This window comes from Macrobrachium rosenbergii, chromosome 22, assembly GCF_040412425.1.
Source record: "Macrobrachium rosenbergii isolate ZJJX-2024 chromosome 22, ASM4041242v1, whole genome shotgun sequence".
NCBI lineage: Eukaryota > Metazoa > Arthropoda > Malacostraca > Decapoda > Palaemonidae > Macrobrachium > Macrobrachium rosenbergii.
The window spans coordinates 2,135,156-2,160,975 of record NC_089762.1 but is presented as its reverse complement, the minus strand read 5'-3'; the positions used below and the strand labels follow the sequence as shown (position 1 = coordinate 2,160,975).

Genomic DNA, 25,820 nt, shown 5'->3' with positions numbered 1-25,820 from the left:
TGGCTAAGAACCAATTGGTTATCTAGCTTATTGTGGAATCCGAACCACATTATGACGAGAAATGAATTTCTATAACCAGAAATAAATTCCTCTAATTCTTCACTGGCCGGACCGAGAGTCGAACGCTGGGCCAAGAGCGTGCTAGCCGAGAGCTCTACCCACCCTCCAATGAAGAACTCGGCATTCTGTCTGGTTTGCCCATCAAGATGGCTAGCGTGGGGATGATTGTATTCGCATAATGCTCTCAGCAGCATCAAGCGGGTTTGGCTTACACTTTAGCCACGCTAAGCATGCTGGTGCCATCCCACCGGGGTAGGGTAAGGAGTGGACATTTGTTAGTCAGCTCTCACTAGGGTCACTGGTGGAAGGATGGACACCAGGAAAGGCTAATGGCTTATCTTTGACATTTCCTGACATTCTCTTTTCATTTAATTATAGGAGAAATATAATGAAATGAAAAATAAACAATTAAAGAATAAATTCCTTTTTTTTTGTATGGCTTAAAATATAGACATTTGTGGCCCTGGATCCCACGACGCCCTTGACACAGCTGATGACCTCAGGACTCCCGCCCCCCCCGCCCCAAAAGACAACATTCACCGCCACCGGGACACCAGTCTGAACAAAAGACTAGTGGTCATCCGGAATTGAGAGTGCTTTAACGTGCAAACACATCGAATTCTCTCGGTTAGGAGGAAGTGTGTCTTTTAACGAGAAACTTTGGCAAAGTTGAAAGGATGTGAGTTAATATTATCCTCTGACAAATGCGGTTTTGACCGCTGTTTGTTTTCGAGAATCACGAATTGGCCACAGAAATTAAAGACTATTCAGAAGGACATTCTGTCAATGGCTTCACTCTAAGAACAACAATGTCCAGCATAAAAAATCTCGAGGACGACCCTCATGACTCTTTTCTTGTACGGTTCGTTGCTACCTACAAAAGAAAGAGCAGCAAACTACACAAAGGTCACTGAACTTTTAGAAAAGAAGACTGGTTCCATCCCAGAGGGGAATGTTAAAAGGTATGGGAAAAACATCCTCGTCAGAGCATAAAATGGGACTCTTCCAAAGCTGCTTAGCAACTTTAAATCCCTTTAGAATGGTGGTCTCGGTAAAGGCCCCCGTCATAAACGTATACCCCAGCCATAAATCATATAACATGACCAAATTCAAGGACACAAAAATACTAGATCGATGTCCGTCCAATGTGTATGAAGTGAAGAAATTAGGAGGCGCCAATGGAGGTATTCTTCTTTATTGTAATAGCAGTTATTTCCCAGATTATATCTCATTTGGAGAGCATGTACTGTACATATGAGGGCAAAAAGATACAAGCCTAGCATAATTCAGTACCATAATTGTCTCGAATGTGGGCATGTGAAATTTTTGTGCCCAAGTACAAAAAGATGCTCTATCTGCTCTAGGATTCATGAAGAAAATGACTGTGAGTATCCTGACCACTGATTCCTCTACAATGGTAATCATTCTACGAAATCCAAAACTTGAACACGAAAAAGACATAGAACAAAATAATGTTGAATAAGCCAAAGTATAGTACAGGAAATACCAGAAAACAGATAACGGGGACTAATAAAATCCAAAAAAAAAATCTTATTCTTTTACAATATCAAACATGATAACTAACGTGAGGATGTCCCCGATCCACTCTATTGATCATCAGAGTATTACCAAAAATGAAGAGCAAAATCCAATCTTCCACCTATTGTTAAAAATTCTAATAATAAAGAAAGGGGGAAGATCTACAAATTTATCCATATCTGCTTCTGGGAAACAGACTCCTTGATACAAAAAACAAGCTGGAAGGAGAATAAAGGAAGTACATCAAGATATTAGGCAGAAGAAAAGAAACGACAGGTCGATGAGGCATGCCACTAGCTAGGAAGTCAACAAGAACAGCTCCGCAAAACAAACCCAAGTTATGGCAAAGAAAAGGAAGAAACATTTGTCTTATAATTCTTCAACTAAATCAACCTCAATTACAAAACAGACCCAGAAGCCATATTCATTAGTCAGTGAAGATGGTTTTCGTATATCTGAAGGAAATAAGAGAGTACCCAAGTTTGCCCCAAAAAACCCAAGGCCTAAAAATTAGATACAATTTTGATGTGCTTGAAGAAATTTTGCCATTCATGAAAACGAGAACAAATTAACTGACTTGTCATCAGAAACCTTAACAAAATCCAGATGGAATCAATCAATTTGGGACTTGGATGTCCCAAATTCTAGAGTTCTTCTACTTTGGACAGCAGGTTATCCAGAAGTAACACTGATATCTCTAGTTCAACTTCCCAGTTAAATTTTCAGGCTGGGGGCTTCAACTTATCACACTAGGAAAACCTAGTTGATCAACTTCCTCTCCCTTTCCTCTTGTTGGGAGATTTCAGTGCCCATAACTCACTAAGGGGTGAAACTTTAATCGACAGAAAAGGAAGGAGTGCAAAATGCCTTTTTGATTCTAGGAAGCTCTCCTTACTCAATGGCGGCTCTCACATTAATTATAATGTCGCCAATATTATGTCATCTGCAGTAGATTTCCTCTCAGAAATTTACGCAGACTACATATGGCCTGTTAATGAACATCTCTATGTGAGTGGACCAGTGGTCTATTAGATTAAAATCTGCAACTAATTTTCCTGAATCTTTTATTCTACAAAGAAAGATGAAAGAAATTGACTGGACAAAGTTCACCTAAGGAAGTAAAACTGATAAAAAGTTTGAATCTTTTAAATCTCATACAGAGGCATACAATTACCTTATCATAATGTTATGGTCAATGCAAATGAATCTATCCCTAAAACAAGTGGTAAACCAGGGAGACCTGTTGCTCTTTGGTGGGACAAAAAATGCACTACCTTTAGGAAATAGACTACGAAATGTTACCGAAGTTATAAAAATAGTGGCTCAGTAACGTCCAAAATCAATTAGAAACCGGCCCAGGCAAAGCAACACTGCCATTCTAAAAAGCACGACTCTTGGATGCTTTATATTAATGGAATAAATGTTGCAACTTCCATATTCCTGATATGGAAAAAGATTAGAGAACTCGGTGGCAAATCTGTATCATCCCCTTTACAATCACTAAATATAAACGACAAATGAATCGCAGACGTACATGATGTTGCTAATAGGCCTGGAGAACATTTTTCAGCATCTCAAAACCTAAGCACCAAATTTAAGGTCATTAGACTTAGAAATCAGTTGCAATTTTATGACAATTCAGAAGAGTTCATTGTCACTTTCCCAATGAGGAAGCTACAAAATGCCCTGTCTACCACAGAAGAAACTGCCCCAGGAGACGATAACATCATTTATAAAACTAAGGCATTCATGGTAGTGATTTTTAACAAGATATGGGAAACAGTTATCCTTCCCAATAGCAGGAAAACTGCACTCATAATTCCAGGCTGCAAGCCAGGAAAGGAGGGTCGGCAACCAGACAGTTACAGACCAATAATCCTAACAAGTTGCATATGCAACTGTAAGCTCATGGAGACAGAGATAAATCATTGTCTGATGCAGTTTCTGGAAAAATTTACTTAATATCTGAAAATAAATTTTGCTCTGGGAAGAGCAAAAGTAATTTAGACCTCCTTCTTCATCTCTCAAATAAGATACAGTGAAAAAGCACATTATTCGTGTATTTTTTTTTTATAAGAAGAAGGCATAGGACACCCTTCACAACTTCGTAAATTAGGTGTAAAAGTTAACATGTTAAAATCTATCAAGGTTTTCCTAATAGAAGGACACCTGCGAGTTAAAGTAGGAAATAAAATATCATCTTTATACAAGCAATCTGAAGGGGTACCCTTAGGCAGTGTACTTAGTGTCACTTGTTTTTCTGTAGCAATTAATGTGATCATAGAAGTAGTTCCTGATCCTGTTAGGAGTATGCTTTTTGTTGATGATTTTGCCATCTACTGCACTGCTGTTGGTCCACAGATATCAAGTAGGCATATTCAAAGAGCCATTTATTCAGTCCAAAAGTGAAGCAGCTTGTTTCGGCAGAAGAACTCAGGTGCCAACTACTGTGCTGTTGAAAAGCAGCATCCTTCCACATGAAGATGAAGTCAAACTTCTGGGACTTACATCTTACAGGAAACCTGCCTTTCTAAATTGCCGACCATCTCATTGCTGACTTATGTAAAACAATGTTTCCGGATTCGGCGAGTGCCCAAGGCCTGCAAATGAAAAGGACAAAATGCACTGAAATAACAAAAAACCTAGGTACCTGTATGACATATGATTTAGTTGAAAAATTAAAGAACAATTTATTTTCCATCATCATAGACTGGTCAACTGACGTCACTGGAACCAAGTTCCTCACTATCATAGTCAGGTATTTTGACTCTTAAAAATGTCCTGTAAAGACTAGAATGCTAGACTTAACTGACATTTATAAAGGTAATGAAGAAAACGTTGGTTCTAGTGGGGAAGTACTTTTCAAAAATCTTATAGGAATATTAGAGGCTCATCAGATTCCTCTGAGTAACTTTGTAGGATTTGCTGCAGATGGTGCTTCAAAAGTAATGGGTGTATTTAACTTCCATAGCAGTAGGCTAAAGGAAACACTCCCTGGGATTACAATTTTTAAATGTATTTTTCATTCAATTCACCTTTGTTCTTCAGAGGCTGCGAAAACCCTGCCTGAGCAATGCGAGGATTTCATATGCAACGTCTATACTCAGTGCACAGTGGAAATATGAATTCAAACAATTTTAATGTATTTTTGAGTTAAAACCCCACAAAATCCTCCACGCACGCCAGACACGCTTGCTTGCTTTCCTTTCACCAAGCAGCTGAAAGAGTTCTAGAGCACTGGAAAGCACTGAAAGGATATTTTATAAAGAGAGAAGCTGAGGAAAAGCTCTGGGCAGTAGACTTGACTGTTAAAAGACACGAACGATCCTTCAATTTATCTTTACTTAAATTTTCTAAACTTCCTTTTGCCTCCATTTAACGCATTAAATCTAATGTCTCAGAGACAGACTCCAATTAATCATGTAATGCGTTTCGAAATAAATAGGTTGTATAAGACGCTGTTGCTATGTTTCTGACGTAAGGATCTTGTTAAGGCAGACCCTAATCTTGAAAAAAAAATGTACCTTTGAACAATATCTACCTAGGGGGGCTACTTCAAACCGAGCAACACAGAAACCAACAGTTGTTAAACGATGTAAGGTATAGGTGCAGATCATTCATGACAAAAAATGTGTACGGAGTTACAGAAAAGATTTAACTCGAAACATCCATAAATATAGCTACACTCTTTAATCCTAATATTATCCTTCATAACAACACAAGGTCCGTATTGCCAACATTATTACCTTTTATTGAAAATGTACCCAGTATTTATAGAGGGAATATCCGAGATTTGGACAATGGAGAAATCTCGACAGCATTTCCCTACCAACAGAACTCAGGTCTGATGCGCTGGATTTTATTCAATACACCGGAATTTTTTTATTAAAAGGCTAATTTAAAAAATTAACAGAAATTAAGGGATTTACTGTATCTGCGAAATGTCCTAAGTCATCCGGGTGCTGATGCGGCCGCTAATATAAACAAAGTTGACGTGGTGAAGCGGCAAGGGGGAACCGCACGAATTCAGCCACTAAAACTTCAAATATTTCCAAATGCCAAATGATTCCTACCCAAATATCGGATGTATACATTTAAGTTTAACTATATCAACATGTGCAATACGTTTAACAGTTGGCAAGTTGCATCATTTGGAACATTTCAATATACATATACTAACAGTCCAAACTGAAGCCCACGTACATAATTTATGACAATGCCCCTGAAAAGGGACGAAAACTTCGTATTACAAATATGCAAGGTACGAAAAACAAGTATATTTAAATCATAATACTGAAATCTACTGTTGGATAGCATTATCCCTGCAAATGACCTCAGATTGACATCAAACTCCCCCTGAGTTTCACAGACCCACCGACATCATTCTGGGACGAAGGCGTACACGTGTAGAGAGAGAGAGAGAGAGAGAGAGAGAGAGAGAGAGAGAGAGAGAGAGAGAGAGAGAGAGAGAGACGAAGGAAAGTTTCTTCCCGGGTGGGGTTAAACGGAGATTACATGTTGACAGGACTCGTCGTCACTTCAAAGGGCTTGCTGTGTTTCCTTACAGTGGAAATTGGAGCTCAGCGTATCCGATTTACAAGTCCCTTTGCAACCTAATGCTCCTTCGTAGCTGACTGCCGTTACCGCCGACCTCAGGAGTCAGGAAGAAAGCAAAACCATCAGTGGCTGGTTCGGTCGACACCAGAACTCCGCTGGAAACAGCTATTAACAACGAAGGGGGTAGTTAAATATGTTTGACTGACTGTCTGCCAGTGACCATGCTAACTGAATAAGATCAATAAAATAACAAAATACAGATTCCATATGGAGTTTCGGTACATCAGAACAGTGTAATAATATTATTAACTTTTATAGAAAACTAGGAGAAATTAAAGAGGATAATGTGCACCAGTTCAAAAATCTTGCTGCGTTTGCTTGACAAATTATATCATTGCCAATAACAAACACCGATGCTGAAAGACTCTTCTCGAAAACTAGGAGAAATTAAAGAGGATGATGTACACCAATTAAAAAATCTTGCTACGTTTGCTTGACAAATTATATCATAACAAACACCGATGCTGAAAGACTTTTCTCGAAACTGAATCTAATAGAAGCCGATATGAGGAATAAACTTAATTTCCAATCAACTGAAGCATTAACTTTCTTTTCAGAGGCAGTGACGAAACAAGGAAGTTGTTGCAAGTTTCAACCATCAGAGGCAACGGTATCGTTGTGTAAGGGAATATTGGCAATATTATGTAAATAGTAGTTATTGTTGATTATTTTTGGTTCTTGTATACTTGATTTGAAAATAGTGCTTGTCTATCAGTTATTTTTGTATTTTGTGTTATTGGTTTGTGGTTGTTTTGATCATTCATAAGCTGTTTTACTTTTAAATATATTGTGAAAGCATGAAATTATTTTATATAATCCATTTTGGGGTATTAAAAAGAAATGGAAGAACTGTAGGATCTAATTTGAAAAGACCATGTCAAAACGAAAACAATTTAAAGTAAACTAGTCTACCATAAACTACGATTTTCTTTGAAAATCAGAAGAACTGCTGATGGTAACACTGCAAAAAGCCAATGTCGTGAAGAAAAATCGGCAACGCTGGAATTTGTTATGCCTGTGACAGAGGACTTTCTAATTGTTTTGGAATAAGTGACTTCATCTAAAGTGCAACCCATTTGGAGCAACTAATTCATGTGTTCCTTTAGCCACACAGGCAGTGCTCCCCAAATTCCCCTGCCAATGTTGGTGTTTGGAAACCAATCCATTCCCCCTGCCAATGTTGGAGTTATGGCTGATGCAAGCCTGCCTCCCATTTTTCGGTAACTGGATTTTTAATGACGGTCGAGACAGCTGCATCGATTCACCGTGTGGGTCCGTACTAGCAAATGCGCGTCAGGGTGAACGCTCATCGTAGTTGATTGTCATTAGTGGAACACAGGAACTAGTCTCTTCGCCACATGAGCACGCTACGTTACTGCAAAAGATCGTCTTTAGACCCTGAGCTCAGCTATGCATCCGAGTCGTCCGGATTTTACTTCTATAAATGAACCACCAACTATGCCCGAGAGAACTACTTATATAAATTAAGTACTCTTCTGCTGCTGCACTAATTCGGTTATTAAATTGTTTATTCTATTGATACCTTCAATTTATGCCTTTAATGGTCATACTCAACTCTGCTGAAAAGTGAAGGTAACTGGTGGTTGAATGATTACGTTCAAGAGCAAAGCCGCTACACACATCGGCGCCACCGCCTCCTCTACACTCTGGTATATAAATAGATTGAAATATTCTTCTAATAATCCTACAAAATACATATTTGGAGAATGTAACTCAAATAAATTTAACATCAACTCAAGTAAGCTCCTCCAAGTTCATGTCAATGAAGAGGTGGATGATAATTCCTTGAAAGTGCAAAAAAAAAAAAAAAAGTTAATTATACCTTAATTTAACCAGACCACTGAGCTGATTAACAGCTCTCCTGGGGCTGGACAGAAGGATTAGACTTATTTTACGTGACTAAGAACCAACGGGATATACAGCTTATTGTGGAATCTGAACCACATTATACCGAGAAATGAATTTCTATCACCAGAAATAAATTCCTCTAATTCTTCATTGGCCGACCGGAGACTCGAACTCGGGCCTAGCAGAGTCCTAGTCGAGAACTCTACCGACTCTCCCAACGAGGAACTTTGAAAGTGCAAAGGATTATGAAAATGGAGTATGCAGGCATTCCAGCACGGATGGTTCAAGAACTGAAAATCTGCCCAAAAGTAGCAAGAAAAATCTATCTGAGGGGGCTCCAAAATCCCAGTTCTCAGCGCATAAAATCCCCAAAGATCTACTCAGATGGATCAGAGACCCAACACAGAGTTGGTCTTTTCAGCTCATAAAATCTCCAGAGATCTACTCAGATGGATCAGAGACCCAGCACAGAGTTGGTGCTTTCAGCTCATAAAATCTCCAGAGATCTACTCACATGGATCAGAGACCCAACACAGAGTTGGTCTTTTCAGCTCATAAAATCTCCAGAGATCTACTCAGATGGATCAGAGACCCAGCACAGAGTTGGTACTTTCAGCTCATAAAATCTCCAGAGATCTACTCACATAGATCAGAGACCCAGCACAGAGTTGGTCTTTTCAGCTCATAAAATCTCCAGAGGTCTACTCAGATGGATCAGAGACCCAGCACAGAGTTGGTGCTTTCAGCTCATAAAATCTCCAGAGATCTACTCACATGGATCTGAGACCCAGCACAGAGTTGGTCTTTTCAGCTCATAAAATCTCCAGAGATCTACTCAGATGGATCAGAGTCCCAGCACAGAGTTGGTGCTTTCAGCTCATGAAATCTCCAGAGATCTACTCCCATGGATCAGAGACCCAGCACAGAGTTGGTCTTTTCAGCTCATAAAATCTCCAGAGATCTACTCACATGGATCAGAGACCCAGCATAGAGTTGGCACTGTAGTTATACAAGATAAGGAATCCCATGCAGCAAAATATTTGACAATGCCTCAATCTTTACTGCTGAATTGACAGCTATTCTCAGATCTTTAGAGTCTGCAGATAAATTTGAGGGTAATAACTTGACTACTTATTCAGCTTCTTTTAACTCTACCAGCCATTGAACAGTTTAGTCCTTGATACTTAGTTGTGGCACAATTCATTTATTATTTTTAAACGGTAATTTATTTTTCTGTTATTTATTTCTAATGGCAACTCCTATATTAGTGTTGCGGTCGTGAATAACCTACCGGTTCCATCGCCGGGTCTTTAGACAAAACATTCATATATCAAATAAAATCAGAACTACTCAACAACCTCTTTATCCAAATCTCTACATTGTCTTTTCATTCTGTGGCCTCGTTGTCCCTTTCTTCTTCGGCCTTGGTTCCATTATTACACTAATAATTAATCATTTTATCACCGGCAGTTTCTTGACGCCCGCCAGACCACCGTTATCCCAAGGCTTTGGAAATATCTCCCTACAATTTTCATCTTTCAAGAGGCAGGTGCATCTCTCTGAAAAGGTTGAGTCTCTCCTCTTTCTTCCCGCACCATATTCTCGTTTCTACCAGGGCTTGACTCGAAAAAAAAGAAAAGAGTATACAGTTCTGATCTAATGGAACAACCAAGTACCATTCAGGTACGCTCCTTACTGATGCCTGTTCGGGCCACGCGTTTGTGGTAAACTTAAAATCTTTGGTGTTTGAATTATGATACTGACCCAATTCTTGCTTGAGGTTGACAAGCCTTGAAGTCTAAAGCCTGATCCTTTGCCTAGATAACATGTCAATAACACGTCTGCCCATTTCACTCAGCAGCCTTTGATATGGTATCCTGACATCATCAAGTGAACCATTAACACTGCTCTCATATGAATCAAAGGACCTTCATTTTAAAAGGGGTACTGTCAATACTTTTTCCTCGCCTCCTTTCAATTACTCTTTGCATCGCACACCAAGTACCGAATGTCCTCAAAACGTGCCAAGATCTATGGTCTTTACAATGGCCTTGTTTAAACGCTTATTTACTTTTGGTTCTTTTGCCTCATTACTTATTACTTTCCCGTTACTTCCTCTTACGTCTTCCTAATGAACACCATGTTGTTTGGAAGCTTGAATTTCAGGCCAATGGCCCCTTTGGTGGGCTGCTTCCATATGAACAGGTTTCATCTTCTGAATGATAATAATAATCAACTTTATTTTCCTCTTCTCTCAGTTCTGTTATTAACAATGGTAACTTTAAAACCGCATTTTAAAATATTCCTGTTTTCCATCATGCGCTGAAAAGGGTCACAAGTGAACCCCATGTGGACTTTTATTCTCACTCTCATTAGGGAAAGGTCATAATTATAAGATTAAAAGTAATTCACGTTTTTCCTACTGAAAATCTTCCTCGTGAACAGCCTGCACATCATCTACGTAGAAGAATAAACTTTCCCCTGTTCTCTCTCTCTCTCTCATCGTTTCTGACGGGCCACCAAGAGAAGAAAAGTTTTTCCTCATTTTGTTCAAACTGTCATCCACATTCAAAACATTTCCATATGGACGGCAACGAGGAACCTGGAGCATCGTGATGTATGACATCAGTCACTTAGTACCTCCTCATACGTGGAATTTACAGCCGCTTCTGCTTCCTCAGAATCATTCAACTTCCATCTGAAAAGTCGATCTCTATTACTTCCTTCGGTTCTTCAAGGCAACAGTGCAAGTCTCTTCTCTCCTCTATTTACTTTTTTGTTCTATTTCATTCAATTCTTATCAAGCCTTACCAAGCAGGCAGAGGATATTAAGTATTTCTAGGAATACATCATTTAAGTAGGACTGTCGATCCTCTGGATTATAAAAGGGTTTCACAAGTCTTCACATGAATTGTGCGCTGTCCTAATCATGACAAAGGTTCTTTTCCCTGATATCACCTGGTCAGTAATGAATGCACCGTTAGGAAAGATCTAGTGGCACATATTATCTTTACTTTGCCAGCAGACAGTTACAGATGTTGTCCGATAACTCACGCTTCACAAGAGATATTCAATTAATTGCCATCTGGAGTATACGAGTACCAACATCATGAGAATATCCCCTGGGTGGATATCTCATCACTCTCACAACTGGATCTCTTCTTCTTCTTCTTCTTCTTTCTCTGCATCTTTTCCCGCTTCTAAGTGGGGTCGATGTTTCTGACAGCATTCCTCCTCCACCTGGCTCGGTCAAACACATCGTCCTCTGACAACCGTTTGTCTCTCGGGTCTTCCCTCGTGATCTCTATAATTGAGAAAGAGAAAGTGGGTCAACAAAACTATGCCATCCATTAACAAGTTTCGCAATGAGTCAAGGAGAAATATGTTTCCGTTGTATATTTTTCTCTGCTTTTCTTCACCCTTGACAAAATAGCGTTTTACCAAAATTTCAAAGGATTTGGTGTTGATTATGAGTGACCCAAAAACCCCGAACTTCTTGGTGATCATTCACTTTATGCAGCGGCAAACACGTTTACACAATTTTTGCTTGGAAAGCACAACAATCCATACATCAACTGGTTACATCTATTGGGACGTCAATGCGTCTTCTAATCCTGAAAGACCACCACAATTCAGTAATACTGAGTCTTTACCTTAATACAGCTACGTGCATGAAACATCACATCGCATCTATGTTGAGGTACTGTAATCTAAAAAAAAAAAAAAAAAAATATATATATATATATATATATATATATATATATATATATATATATATATATATATATATATATATATATATATATATATATATACACAATCACGAAGCTACAAATGCCGCTTAATATCCAATTCACGCTACTTCGGGAATATCCCCGATGGGGAAATTATCACCGAACGGGAGTTTTTATAGGTGATAAATGGAGCCACCGCCGACTGGAGTTGTTGGAAGATACTGTGCCGAGGGATCGAGACCCAGCGGTACCGATCCATTTATCGCTTATAAAATTCCCCTTCGGCGATAATTCCCCATCGGGGATATTCCCGAAGTAGCGTGAATTGGATATTACGACATTTGTAGCTTCACGATTGTATATGAATCACGGTGTGATAAAATTAAAAATTTCATATATATATACATACATATATATATACATATAAATATATACACAGTATATTATATGTGTATATATATTATATATAAGTATATGTATATATATATATATATATATATATATATATATATATATATATATATATATATATATATATATATATATCATATCCCAGCAACGTTGAAACGTCACTAGATCACAGAAATGTAATGGCCAACTTATCAAAAACATCACAATTGAGAATCTTAGTAGTATGCAAAGACCACCATACCACATCACTTTTTGAGGAAACCTGGCATCACAACTACAGTATGAAGAGGAATCACTAAACCGAGTTAGAGTTAAGAATCCGATAATGACATCAAGGGAAGTATCATTTTAAATGCAATAATTAGTGGAGTTTATAAATTGCAAAACCAAGATTTTTGCTTGAAACAATCCAATAATAACCTACTAATGACAAAGGGAACATCTAATAGGAATATTTGATAGTGAGGTATGGGTTTGTTCCACAGTTCTTCGTCCTTATAGTGATTTGTATGCAAGTGTGTGTTGCGTTATTTATATATATATATATATATATATATATATATATATATATATATATATATATATATATATATATATATATAGTCACGATGCGTATCAAGTACCTGGTTATTACAAACAACTAATCTCAATTTTAAAAAAATATACCTCACTTCAGCCAGATACCTGAACTCTCATAACATTAATTATTACGACAGTGATCCCTTAAGAAAAAACTTATTTATCAATCACTTGAAAAATCAAACTAAGTCTATCAGAATATGTGTGAGGTATCAAAAATTAAACTAGAAATATTCTAGAGTAGAAGGGCATCACTCTATCAAAAAACTCTAACTGTTTCCCTGGTCTTAATTCACTTTAGCAAAACTAAAAGAACAAAACATGTTTATCACTTTGCATTATGCACACACAATCAATCCTATTCACTGATGGTCAACAAATGAAACACTGTTTTTCTAAAAATGTTAAATACAAAAATTTATTTTTAAATTCAAAGTTTATAATTAGAATTCAAAATTAATTAGAATTCACAATCTGAAAAATTTATTATTACTTGACAATAACACAACACTTAATTAATTCTTGAATTAAATTATGAAACAAAACTAACTCACAAAAATTTATCAGGAATTTAAATTAATCAAAAAATTTAAACTATCAAGAATTACTCAAGATTTGAAAAGAAAATCTCAACAAATGAAATATCAAATCAAATATGCAATGTTAAATTACGTATGCAATGTTAAATTACTAAGAAATATTTAAAATGCTACGCAAATAAATGTTACATCACAAACATAAAAACTGTGAAAGTATAAAGAGATTGTAAATAGAAAAACACACAAAAATACACAAGATTTATCAATAATGATTTCACTTGGTCAAAATTTCACCATACCATGGTATTAATAAGTAAAATTCACGTTACCTTACACAAAACTTGAAAACCTCTGTAATTCACTTGCTGCAGCTGCACTTACCACAAAACACACACTTTTCACCAGGCGCTGTTACAGACTAAATAACTTTACTAAATTCAGATCTCAAAAGTTAATGCTAATACGTGACCACAAAACACTATGTTAAAAGTAATCTCTTTCTAAGAACGAGAGAGAGAGAGAGAGAGAGAGGGAACCAAATCAACTGGTCTCAGAAATCAGAATGAAACAAATTTTAGAATTCCAGTAACACGTGAAACAATCACATGATGTCATTAAAGCATTTTGGGTGCGAGACACAAAAGTTCTAGAAGCAGGGAGGTGACGTCATTAAAGCAAAACGTTTTAAACGCAATCTTACAAAACATGGCAACGTGACTCGAACAATGCATGTAACAACATGAAATCACTCGTCTTGAGCTCATATGAGACGAATCGGCATTTGTTATCCAAACCTGTCATCACGACCCAAAACAAAGCGCTCTCTCTTATCTCAACTGATGACATTTGAAATGAAACAAATCCTTGCTGGACACACACACATGTGTTCACATACTACGCTTTTATCAAGAAAGATATTATTCGTTCTAAACAGCGTTACTATTAAAACTGTATTAACAATTCTAAATTACGCTATCAAGTTATTTAATCATTAGTTCTTTTGAGATCTGATGCCAAACTAAATATGACACTTCAACGATCATTATCATTACACATAGCACATGAAAAAAAGTAAATATGTCAAAATTATAGGAGGATATACGTATTACAAGGCAACATCATGAAAATATATATATATATATATATATATATATATATATATATATATATATATATATATATATATATACATGTATGTATGCATATATATACATATATGTATATATATGTATATATGTATGTGTGTGAGTGTGTGTTTATATGCATATTTTTAAAATTTTTTAAGGTATGTTGCATGTACACAGTTTAGCACAGTAAATGTTACAAATTAACCATCTCTCTCTCTCTCTCTCTCTCTCTCTCTCTCTCTACTTGAATACTTTAAGTGAATCGCTTATTATTAAAAATAAACCGATTTTCCGCGTTAAGTTTACAAAAGAAAAATTAAAAGACAATGGGGAGACGTAAACAGTAATTTTTTCTGCTGTGTACATCCCTAAACAACGAACTTAATACACAAACTGCTAATTCTGGCTCTTGTTACCCAGAAGTGGCAACTGAAAATGACAATAAATAAGATTAGAGTCATCGATACATTGAAGGCTTGAGCATAAAGCAGTTCAGTGTAAGTCTTGTGAGGAAAAGTTAAGTATACCTTAGTTTAACCAGACCACTGAGGAGCTGATTAACAGCTCTCCTAGAGAGGGCTGGCCCGAAGGATTAGACTTATTTTACGTGGCTAAGAACCAATTGATTACCTAGCAACGGGACCTACAGCTTATTGTGGAATCCAAACCACGTTATACCGAAAAATGAATTTCTGTCACCAGAAATGAATTCCTCTAATTCTTCATTGGCCGGCCGGAGACTCGAACTCGGGCCTAGCAGAGTGCTAGCCGAGAACTCTACCGACTCTTCCAGCGAGGAACTTAGTCCTTGTAAAAGAGTGATAGCATTAAAGAGGGGAAAATGCTAATATATGTGAAATGCAAGTAGCCTTTAATGTACATATGGGCTACCCATTTTTAGTTTTCTGTAAAAAAAAAAAACTCTTGAAATGGCTATTTGTCTGTCCGCCCTCAGATCTTAAAAACTACTGAGGTTACAGGGCTGCAAATTGGTATGTTGATCATGCACCCTCCAGTCATCAAACATACCAAATTGCAGCCTTCTAGCCTTAGTAGTTCTTATTTTATTTAAGGTTAAATTTAGCCATGATCGTGCATCTAGCACCGAATAAGTGCCAACAGCACAGGCCACCACCGGGCCGTGGCTGAAAGTTTCATGGGCCGAGGCTGAGATGTTCATGGGCCGTGGCTGTGTTTCATACAGCATTATACTCTGTACAGAAAACTCAACTGCGCCGAAGAAACTTCGGCGCATTATTTACTTGATAAATCGATGAGTCGAACTGAATGTCTACATAAAGCTGAACGATGAAGAGGTTAAGTAATGCCTAAAGTACACAGACATTGACGCATGCACTGGCAAATAAGTGACTGTTTACATTACTCTAATAGATGTGTAATTTTTGAACTGTTTTCCCGGCAGATTCCAGCCCTTTGAAACGGGAAAGTGAATAGACCGCTCTCTGAAATTTATTTCTCCCTGGGTCTCTTTCAATTTATTGCACAAACATCATCCATCCGTTTCTTTTCTAATATTAATTAAAAGAACGTTTATATATACATATACAGTATATATTTATATTTATATATACATATATATGGACACAAACACATATGTATACAAGATGGCTAAGTGGTTAACGTCGATTGGAGTCGTTGGAAGGTCCTGTGTCGAGTGTTCGAGACACTTCAGTACCGATCACCTTTATCACTTAAAAATGCCCTTTCGGGGATATTCCCGAAGTAGTGTGAATTGGATGTTAAACATTTGTAGCTTAATGAATTTATATAAATCACGGTGTGTTAAAAATTTCATATTATATATGTATATATATATTATAAATTTTCGTCACATGCACTGTGCCGTTTTTTATATTAACAAATATTAAGCTACAACTGTCGTTTCATAACCAATGCGCTCTACTTCGCAAATACATTCGAGAGAGATTAATAACTGATAACCTCCTTTCCACCTGTGGGATTCGATCTTCCGTCTGGTTGGGACAACGTCGACTTCCGGGGACGTTTTTGCCTTCAGCCAACAGTAGTAAACAAGTGAAAAACGCAGCCAAAGCTTCTTCGGCGCAATCGAGTTTTCTGTACAGCGTATAATCAGGGCCACCGAAAACAGATCTATCTTTCGGTGGTCTCGGTGTGATGCTGTATGAGCCGCAGCCCATGAAAATCTTTAACCACGGCCCGGTGGTGGCATATCCTATATCGTTGCCAGAAGCACGATCATGGCTAACTTTAACCTTGAATAAAATAAAAACTGCTGAGGGTAGAGGGCTGCAATTTGGTATGTCTGGTGGCTGGAGGGAGGATGATCGACATACCAATTTGCAGCCCTCTAGCCTCAGTAATTTTTAAGATCTGAGGGCGGACAGAAAAAGCGCGGACAGAATAAAGTTCGGACGGACAGACAAAGCCGCCAGAATAGTTTTCTTTTACGTGAAACTAAAAAGGGACGCGATATTTATCTGCCATCACGTGATCTTTTCGCTCTCGAAACAATACGAGTGAAAAGGGAAAATGTCAATGAGTAACGAAGCCTAGCCCTGGCCTCACGTCATCCAGTAATCATATTATGATCGGAGGTAGAACCCAGTTGAGAGACTTCAGCCGTAATTGAGAGCGGGTTCACGAGATTATGGCTACAATCGGTAGCTTCTGATTCTCGTCAGTGCAAAATGTCCATAAATTTCTCTACCCTTTACTTGTACATTATATACATACATATCAAAAGTGTCAGTTAAAAAAGCGACTTGGTCACTCTTGAGCAACAAGGAGACGAAGGCTAAAAGAAATGACTGAAATATAACCAACCACAAAAGCAGAAACTAAGGATTCATAGGATTTTCTAAAGAGGGAGTAAAATATCGTAGCTTGTCATTTTCCCATCATTCAGGCTTCATAGTTTGTTCAACTCCAGGTCTGTCATAAGGAAAACATTAAGTCCCCTTAGAAATGCCTAAAGGGCGTGAGAACAATTAGCTAACCATTTAGAAACGTTAAAACTAGTTTGATGTACGCATTCGATTGCCATACTTTTGGAGCCTTGCCAGCCTAAAACCAAGACTTGAAAATCTCTTGTTTCCAGGTCAAGAGGAGTCTCTCTTTCAATCTCTCGAATTTGGGTCTGTTGAATCACGGTCTCATTGCCTTAGCTGTACAGCACCTGGCATCTAAAGGGTAGCAACCCTCCAGTGTCAGAACTGATCCCGATTTTATGACATTTTTGATCCGTTTCATTGTGTGGTTGACACATTCATGGCACAAGAAGATTGATCTTTTATTTTATGGGATATAGGCTAAATCTGAGGAGACGTTTTGATGATCTTGAAAACCTATATAGGTCAAGTTATCAACGGTTTTCTTAAAGGAAGTTCCCGAAGGGGTCAGGCGAAGATTGATTATATTTGGAAAACTCAGAGTTGAAAGAGTCTATTGGCCGCGGCTCGAGTTCTGTAGCAATTTTTCCATCATCAGTCTTGAGACTGATGATGAAGTGACAAACCTTCCGATTCAGGCTGCCCTCGATCTTGGCTGACAGGATGTCTAAAGAAGAATGAGTCTGGCTCCGTTCCGACTTTTTAAGCCAAAGTGAGGCTGGATTCCCAGAGCTGCTGCGGAATCGGTGTTTGTGATAACCACTAAACCATGCATTTAAACACTGATACATTTAGTGGTCTTGTTTGGGAAATAAAATCAGAATAAAATATATGCTACATGCCGAATTTAAATAAACAAACCTACTGATTTTTTCTGATGAATGCTGAATTGTTCAAACCTTTGCAGTATCCGAAGTTCTGTGCTATATGCTAAGTAAGTCCTGTTTATTTGTAGTTTCGAGAGACAATAATTTTTGATCATTTTTAATACCATGAAGTATTTTTATGAGTATGTTGTTCTGCTAACTGCTGTAAATACAGATGTTCATAGATAGACACTGAAGCGTCATTATCGAAGCCAAAATTCAACTGTGCACATCCTGGCCACGTTTGGGTCGTTCTTAATTGCACTGACCTTTAGTTGACCTTTCTTGCGATCACTGGAGGACAGTAGCAGGAAGGACTTGCGTTTGTGTGATGTCTGCAAGTCCAGAGGCACGGTTCTTCATTATACTCGATTGTATACGGTTACTTGTCAGAGGAACTCCCAGGCTGAGTACGCCCAGGTCCTCAGAAGAGAACGGAATATAGACTTTAAGCCAAATGCCAATCCCTGGGACCTATGAGGTCATTCAGCGCTGAAAAGGAAATTGACAGTAAAAAGGTCTGAAAGGTGTAACAGGAGGAAAACCTCAGCTGCACCATGAAACAATTGTTCGCGAGGATGGAAAGTCCGATGGAAGAAAGGGAATATGAATGGAGGTACAGTAAAAGGAATGAAAGAGGTTACAGAAGCCCAGGTCCTCAGTACGCCTCCGCACTTGTTGCAGATTAAAGTTTAATGTGAGGAATGATAACTGGGCCTCTCGTCCCTTTAACGTCCAAATTAAACCGAGTCTTTCCCTTCTAGTACTCGCTCAAATATCTGAAATGAAACCCCGATTTAACTTTATTTTATACATCCGGAACTTCTAAAAAAGCCGAAGCTCTTACGAGTGAAAATATTCAGCAGAGATTCGAAATTCATATCGCTTTACGCTCCGTTTGATTCCAGATAACATTTTACTGTCCCCGGAGTTATTCAGAATATTTTTCCTCAGAAATAATGTGGGCCGGCTCAGACTTCATCTTTTGCCGGAAAACACGCAGGAAATAGCCTCAAATATTTCTGTTCTTGTTGCGCTTTATTTTCGTCTTCTTTCTTCGAATACCTAACGGAGGAAATGTTAAGGAAATTCGCTGATGACAATTTATGTCTAAGCTGAGGAAACCATAAACCATTACAGTTCAGTAATGACATTTATTATGCATATCATAACGACAGCCTTTCTTTTTAGTGTTCTGTAAAAGAGAACTATTGCGTCGGCTTTGTTTGTCCGTCTATACTTTTTCTGTCCGCCCTCAGATCTAAAAAACTGCTGAGGCTAGAGGGCTGCAAATTGGTATGTTGATCATCCAACCTCTAATCATCAAACATGCCAAATTGCAGCCCTCTAGCCTCAGTCGTTTTTATATTGTTTAAGGTTAGAGTTAGCCATAATCGTGCTTCTGGCAACGACATGCGACAGGCCACCACCGAGCCGTGGTTAAAATTTAATGGGCGGTGGCTCATACAGCATTATACCGAGACCACCGAAAGATAAATCTAATTTCGGTGGCCTTAATTATACGCTGCACAGAAAAATCGATTGCGCCGAAGAAACTTCGGAGCATTTTTTACATGATTATCACCAAACTTCGGCGCATTTTTCACATGTTTACATTCAACACCAACTTCGTGCAATTTTATGAAGGAAATGGTTAAAGAAATTTGACAATACTGGCCTTAACTCCTCGGGTAACGTGGCCAGGTCGGCCGAAATAATTCAGAGGATATATGTTTGATCATTTCGTTGCAATATCAAATGTGAAAGTCACGGGCATTCGTGTTTCAGTGATATTCATTACATATGGATGGGAAAGAAACCTGAAAAGACCATTAATAGCTTTGCTTTTCTACAGCTGCAATGTACTTTGTCCATTACTGAAAATCTGATGTTTAAATTGCGATTGGATCGTGAAATATGAGTGAATCGTCACTATATAGGCTAAAATTCGGTAGCTATAGAAGGTTCCTCACTGGACGGGTCGGTAACGTTCTCGGCTAGCACTCTGCTGGGCCCGCGTTCGGGCCGGCCAATGAAGAATTAAGGGAATTTATTTCTGGTGACAGAAATGCATTTCTCTCAATAATGTGGTTCGGATTCCACAATAATAAGCTGTAGGTCCCGTTGCTAGGTAACCAGTTGGTTCTCAGCCACGTAAAATAAGTCAAATCCTTCGGGCCAGCCCTCTCTAGGAGAGCTGTTAATCAGCTCAGTGGTCTGGCTAAACTAAGGTATACTTAACTTCAGTAGCTATAGATGTGTTGGCGAATGCAGGTCCTCTTTCCTTCGAAGTACCTAACCCATTCTCGAGAAAACAGATAATTTGTAAAAAAAAAAAAAACACACACACACAAAAACAAGCATTCCAATAGGCGCAGTCTATTTTTTCTTCGCCAATGAAAATTCTGTTTTGTAGTCATAACAATTTTCTCAACACATGTCCCTTATTGCAAAAATATATTCATCAATGGTTTTCCCTCTTTCTTCTGAAGTTCTTTAAGAGATAGACTTATTTTCCGTTCAAATAAACTCACTCCAGAGATTTTTTGACTACAGGAACATTAGAAGTCACAATAATGAGATAATTCAGCTGGTCTTTCGATCAGCGAATCCAATCAGGAACTATCTGTTATGACCAGATTTTGGATAGGAACCTGACCTGCGCAACAGCTTCGTTATCACACTGAGTTAGCGACTGCCAGAAGATTATGAAATGCCAAGAATTCTACTCGAAATTTCCTCGGGAACTATCCCATCTGCGGTAGAAAGGGGAAGATTTAAAGAAATACAGAACGTGTTTCTGCCATAGAAACCTCCTCAGTTCAAGGGACTGTAAATGTCTGCAAGAAAAATTTGCATTCTGATACGCATGTCCCTTTAGATAGTACGCGAAATATTAGCAGGTACGATACGTTTCCGGTGAAATTGCGCAGCATAACAATGCCAATCCCATCGTTAAAACTGTTTTGCTGATTCTTTAATGTTCGTAGGCAGTTATCATTGGTAACAGTATACAGTAGTAATGGTATCAGTGGAATAATTTGTAGCCTAATGACTTGAGTAGGAAACGAAGAAATGAAAAATCACCTTCATACTTTTTTGCCACTTTAAATCATTTTGTATTACACCAAAAGAAGGATGCTAATCATCCTAGTTCTTCATACATTAGTGCTTTCACCACTAATGAGAGACTGCCTACGGAAACACCACAAACCTCGTTCAGCCTCAGAAAAAGAAAGATATCAAATTATTAATTGCAGCAACGGGCTTCTACGCGTGTTTGCCAGACTGACTCCCTTTAATCATATTAAATTTTTCTCATTTCATGGGATTTTCAGGTGATTTGACCAAAATGAACATTGAATTTTCCACTCATATGGAATATCCACGGTTGAGTGGATATTAAATATTTCCTTTCATATATCTTGCTTTAACCAAAAAAAAAGGGGGGGGGGAATCATATGCTACAAGCAAGTTGTTCTTTATGATTTTTTTTTTATTTTTGCCTAAAAAAATTGAGGGGAGGCTGTTATGAGAAGGTAAATAAAAGGAAGAAAGATTAATTGACCCAAAAGGTATTCAAGCAGTAGAAGAGAAAAGAAAAGATCTCTCTCTGTCTCTCTCTCCACCGGCCAGAGGATCATTATAGGAAGACGGAGACAAGCATGATTAAAAAAAAAACCAGTTATGAAAGGAAGGAAGTTGTAAATTTCTTCAAAATGGAAGATATAATTTCCATACTAACACGGCCTTGCGTAAGCGTTCCGCCTCTCATTATGCATGTTCGTAATGATACGTCAACGCAGCTTGAAACACAAACGAGCTTGAATAATCATTTAGGTGAATTTTATCACTTGACATATTCTGGGAAGAGCCATTAAGTTCCTCACTCGCAAGAACTGGACGGGTGTGATATTATTGCACTTAGCTAAGCATTATCAGTTTAGTCCTTAGAGCATAAAGTTGATCAAAATGTCACCAAGTATTTTAACAATAATCCTAACAAACCTGTAAAATGAAGATAATGGCGGTTAATGAAAAAAGAAAATGAAAAATTCCAAAAATTCCCAAAACTTAACACTGTCACACGTAGTTACTAAACATGGAGTATGTTAACAATAGGTCCAACAAACTGGTGAATAATGATGAATTATGGAGATAATGGTGATTAATGTATAAAAAATAACCATTAACAAATGACAAGGTATGAAAAATGTGATCATGGAAAAAATAGTTTTACTCACCAAAACTTGAGAAGTTCTTGTCTTACTTATTATTTCTGCAGAGGAATCAGTTGTATTCATCAACAGACAGGCAGGGGCTGTCAACGAGGAGTCAGGGTAGGCCAGCAATGTTGAAAGGGCTATGAAACAATTTGCATTTGTAGTATGCTGACAAAAAGACTGGGATGTTGGATGGTCTGCTGTTAGCCTATGGTGACACAGACCCAGTCATCATCAGAGTTTGGGTAGTCTTCATGGCACTGGAAGACAAATACTTTTCCATTCTGTGCCTTTTGTTCTTGTTCCAAGTTCCAGCCTGCCTACCCTCAACAAGAGCTTTCATGGGCCGCTTAGTGGTGTTGCAAGCACCCGTCTTCCTAGGACGAAAACTGATGTGATAATGGTGACAGGAAGTATTATTTCAACTTCGCCACGTCAACATCAGTTTGGCCGACATCTGTCTTATGAAGAATTTTTTTGTACAGTGCTTGATGCTGAGGTGAGACTACAAAAGTTATGGGTTCTGGGTATGTTAATGGGTGTAGTGGCTGGAACAAGCTGACAGAAGGTGTGTGTTCAGGGAAACACTCTAAAACAGTCTCTGTTATTACTCTGTTGTTGGGTTCATTCCCCACAGGTCCTTTATTGTTGTTCCTTCCTCAGGTAATTTTGCCAAAGCAAGTTGGGTTCTCATACCAGCTACTGCATGAAGGCAGCCTTGCAGACTGTTATTTCCTTGCCCCTGAAGGTAACAGAGTGGCTTAATGTCCACTTCTTGCCTTCTTCAGCCTTATATCACTTCTACTTGATGAGTTCTTGCAAACTTATTTGGAGATATGCTGTCTGCAAGCTGTAGTCCCCCAGTGACCAGTAAGCATTGAACGTCACATTAATAACCTCATCCTCTACTCAGGAAGAACACTCATTCTTGCAGTTGGAACAGGGACTGACTTTCCTAGCAGTACAATTTTCTATGTACAAGTCATCTTAACAAAACTTTGGTAGGGCAGACCATAGTTTTTTGCCATTTTGCAACACCAGCAGCCCATTTTCTGGATTAATAACCCTTTTTCTTCCTTTCCTGCTGTACCTGATGTTCAGCCAAATCCATAGGTTGGAAGAACAGCTAGTGGTGGCAATCACTGGGTTCAAAACTGGTGAGGATGACACCTTTGCCCACATGTATGGGGCTGCTAGTGACACAAGGAGATGGATCTTCACAATCTATCATTATCACTGAGGTGATATTTGAGGTGCCACTGCCCCTATAATCATAATAATAATGAGATCTTGATTTGTTATTTATTTTAATTCAATATGAGTCCTCAAAATTGGACGTTTTTTTACCCTCAAAATTGGACGTTTTTGTTTTACCCTCAAGTCTCCTTAATATGCAAAATACAAATTTATAACTAAAGAGATATTCACTGATGTACATTGTTGGACTTTCTGCAAGTTCTCTGTTTATATCTGAACCACGTGAATGGGAATCCCAATCGGATTTTGTTTGCCCCACTACATTTTGGGTAAGGATGGCTAACTTCCTTCGAAAGTCTTTTCGTTATTTTCATCTGGAAATGGGAGTATGTGTCAAGGTTGACACCTGAATGGTTCCTTTGTTTTAAGATTCAGAGATTAAATGGAACTTTAAGCCTGGTTGGTGAGAGGACCTGGGTGTGATGAAGCTACCCCCTACCCTCCTTCCGGCTAGGTAAGGCCTGGCCCCCGACGTTGGGTTAGGTGGAGTCCGCCAACTTAGCCAGGTAAGAACCAAGTCCTCTAGGTTAGGATGGGCTAAACACATCCTTGTAGTTCTTTCATTTTGTGTTTTCACCCCATCCAAAACACCTGCTTTCTCGTTGTGGTTCCTAAGTGGGATACGAGTGCAACCCCCACCCCCCAATCCAGAATCTCTAAACCTAGGCTATTCATTTGCTAGCGAAATTAACGTCATATCAGCTATGTTCTGAACTCACATTAAAACTTGGTTGAATCATATTTTCAACTCCGGAAGCGATTATGGTTTAAAGGGCAAAGTTACCCTTTTTCATACTAGCCTAGGCGTATTAGCCATGATTTAATCTATCCCCTCCTTCCCTTTAGCCTAACATGACTGCTCTCCTCTTTACCCTCACCTACTATGACAATACTTCGCTCAATAATAACACTATCACAAAAGATCTATCACCGGGAAAGAATCAGAATCATCGATAGGATATCACCATCAGCTGAACGCTAAACGTCACTTCCAACATGGCCACAACACAGAAAGATTTTCCTTTTTTGTTTTGGTATTCGGGAACGGCCCGGGCACATCGCACACTTCCATAGCTTATGAATTGTCTGAAATCACTGTAGTGATTAATACTACCGCCGATAACAATCAAAATGTTATTTATTTGCGGAATATTTCGAGAAATATTAGTCACAATCACAAAAACAATGATCGGTCGACCGCTGCTCGGTGTACAAGAACATTTCTATACTAACAGAAACCTTTATAACGGCCCTCCAAATTATTCTTCCTCGAATGTTAGACTTATATACAAAAGTTAGATTTTTCTCTAAATTTCATTATTTGGTTGTGATCTTAGCAATTTTGAAGGTTTATATAGCCGTTTATTTATTTTCAAATTTAACTCTATCTTTCTCTTCGTATTCCAAGATGTACGCATTCCAACGAAATTCTGTTAGAACAGGAATCCGTCAAACACTCGAGAAAGATGCGGCATAACGAATAATTCTAGGCACCACCTTTATTTATGACCAAAATTGGCTTTAATGCAAATCGTTTTTCGTCCAACGCGAGTGACTATGTATCACCACTTTTCTAGAGCGGCGTTAGAAGGAATGTTATATAATTATAAGCCATGCGGTGAACCTGCCATTGGAAATGGAGCGCCGTTATAGGGAGTTCTATTAGTATAAAATGTTGTTATACACCGAGCAGCTGGTCGTTCGAGCAGTGTTTTTGTTATTGTACGTCGGTTATTATTATTTCTCGAAATATTCCGCATATAAATAACATTTTGGGTGTTATCGCCGGTAGTATTAATCACTATGTTGGTTCTGACAATTCATAATCTATGGAAGTGACCGATGTGGCCGGACCTTCCCAAATACCAAAAAAAAAAAGGAAAATCGTTCTGTGTTGTGGCCATTTTGGAAGTGATGTTTAGTGTTCAGCTGATAGAGATGATTATGAGCCTTCCCTGGTTATAGATCTTTGCCGATAGTGTTATTATTGAGGAAGGTAGTGTCATACTTTCAGGTGAGGGTGAAGAGGAAAGCAGTCATGTTAGGCTAAAGGGAAGGAGGGAATTGATCAAATCAGGGCTAGGTACGCTTAGGCTAGTATGAAAAAG

The 25,820-nt window shown here is 38.3% G+C and overlaps 1 pseudogene; it reads left to right on the top strand.

Annotated features, from left to right (window-relative positions):
* Nucleotides 1-1,159: 1,159 nt before the first annotated feature.
* Nucleotides 1,160-4,978, top strand: LOC136850338 (uncharacterized; annotated as a pseudogene).
* The last annotated feature ends 20,842 nt before the right edge of the window (nucleotides 4,979-25,820 follow it).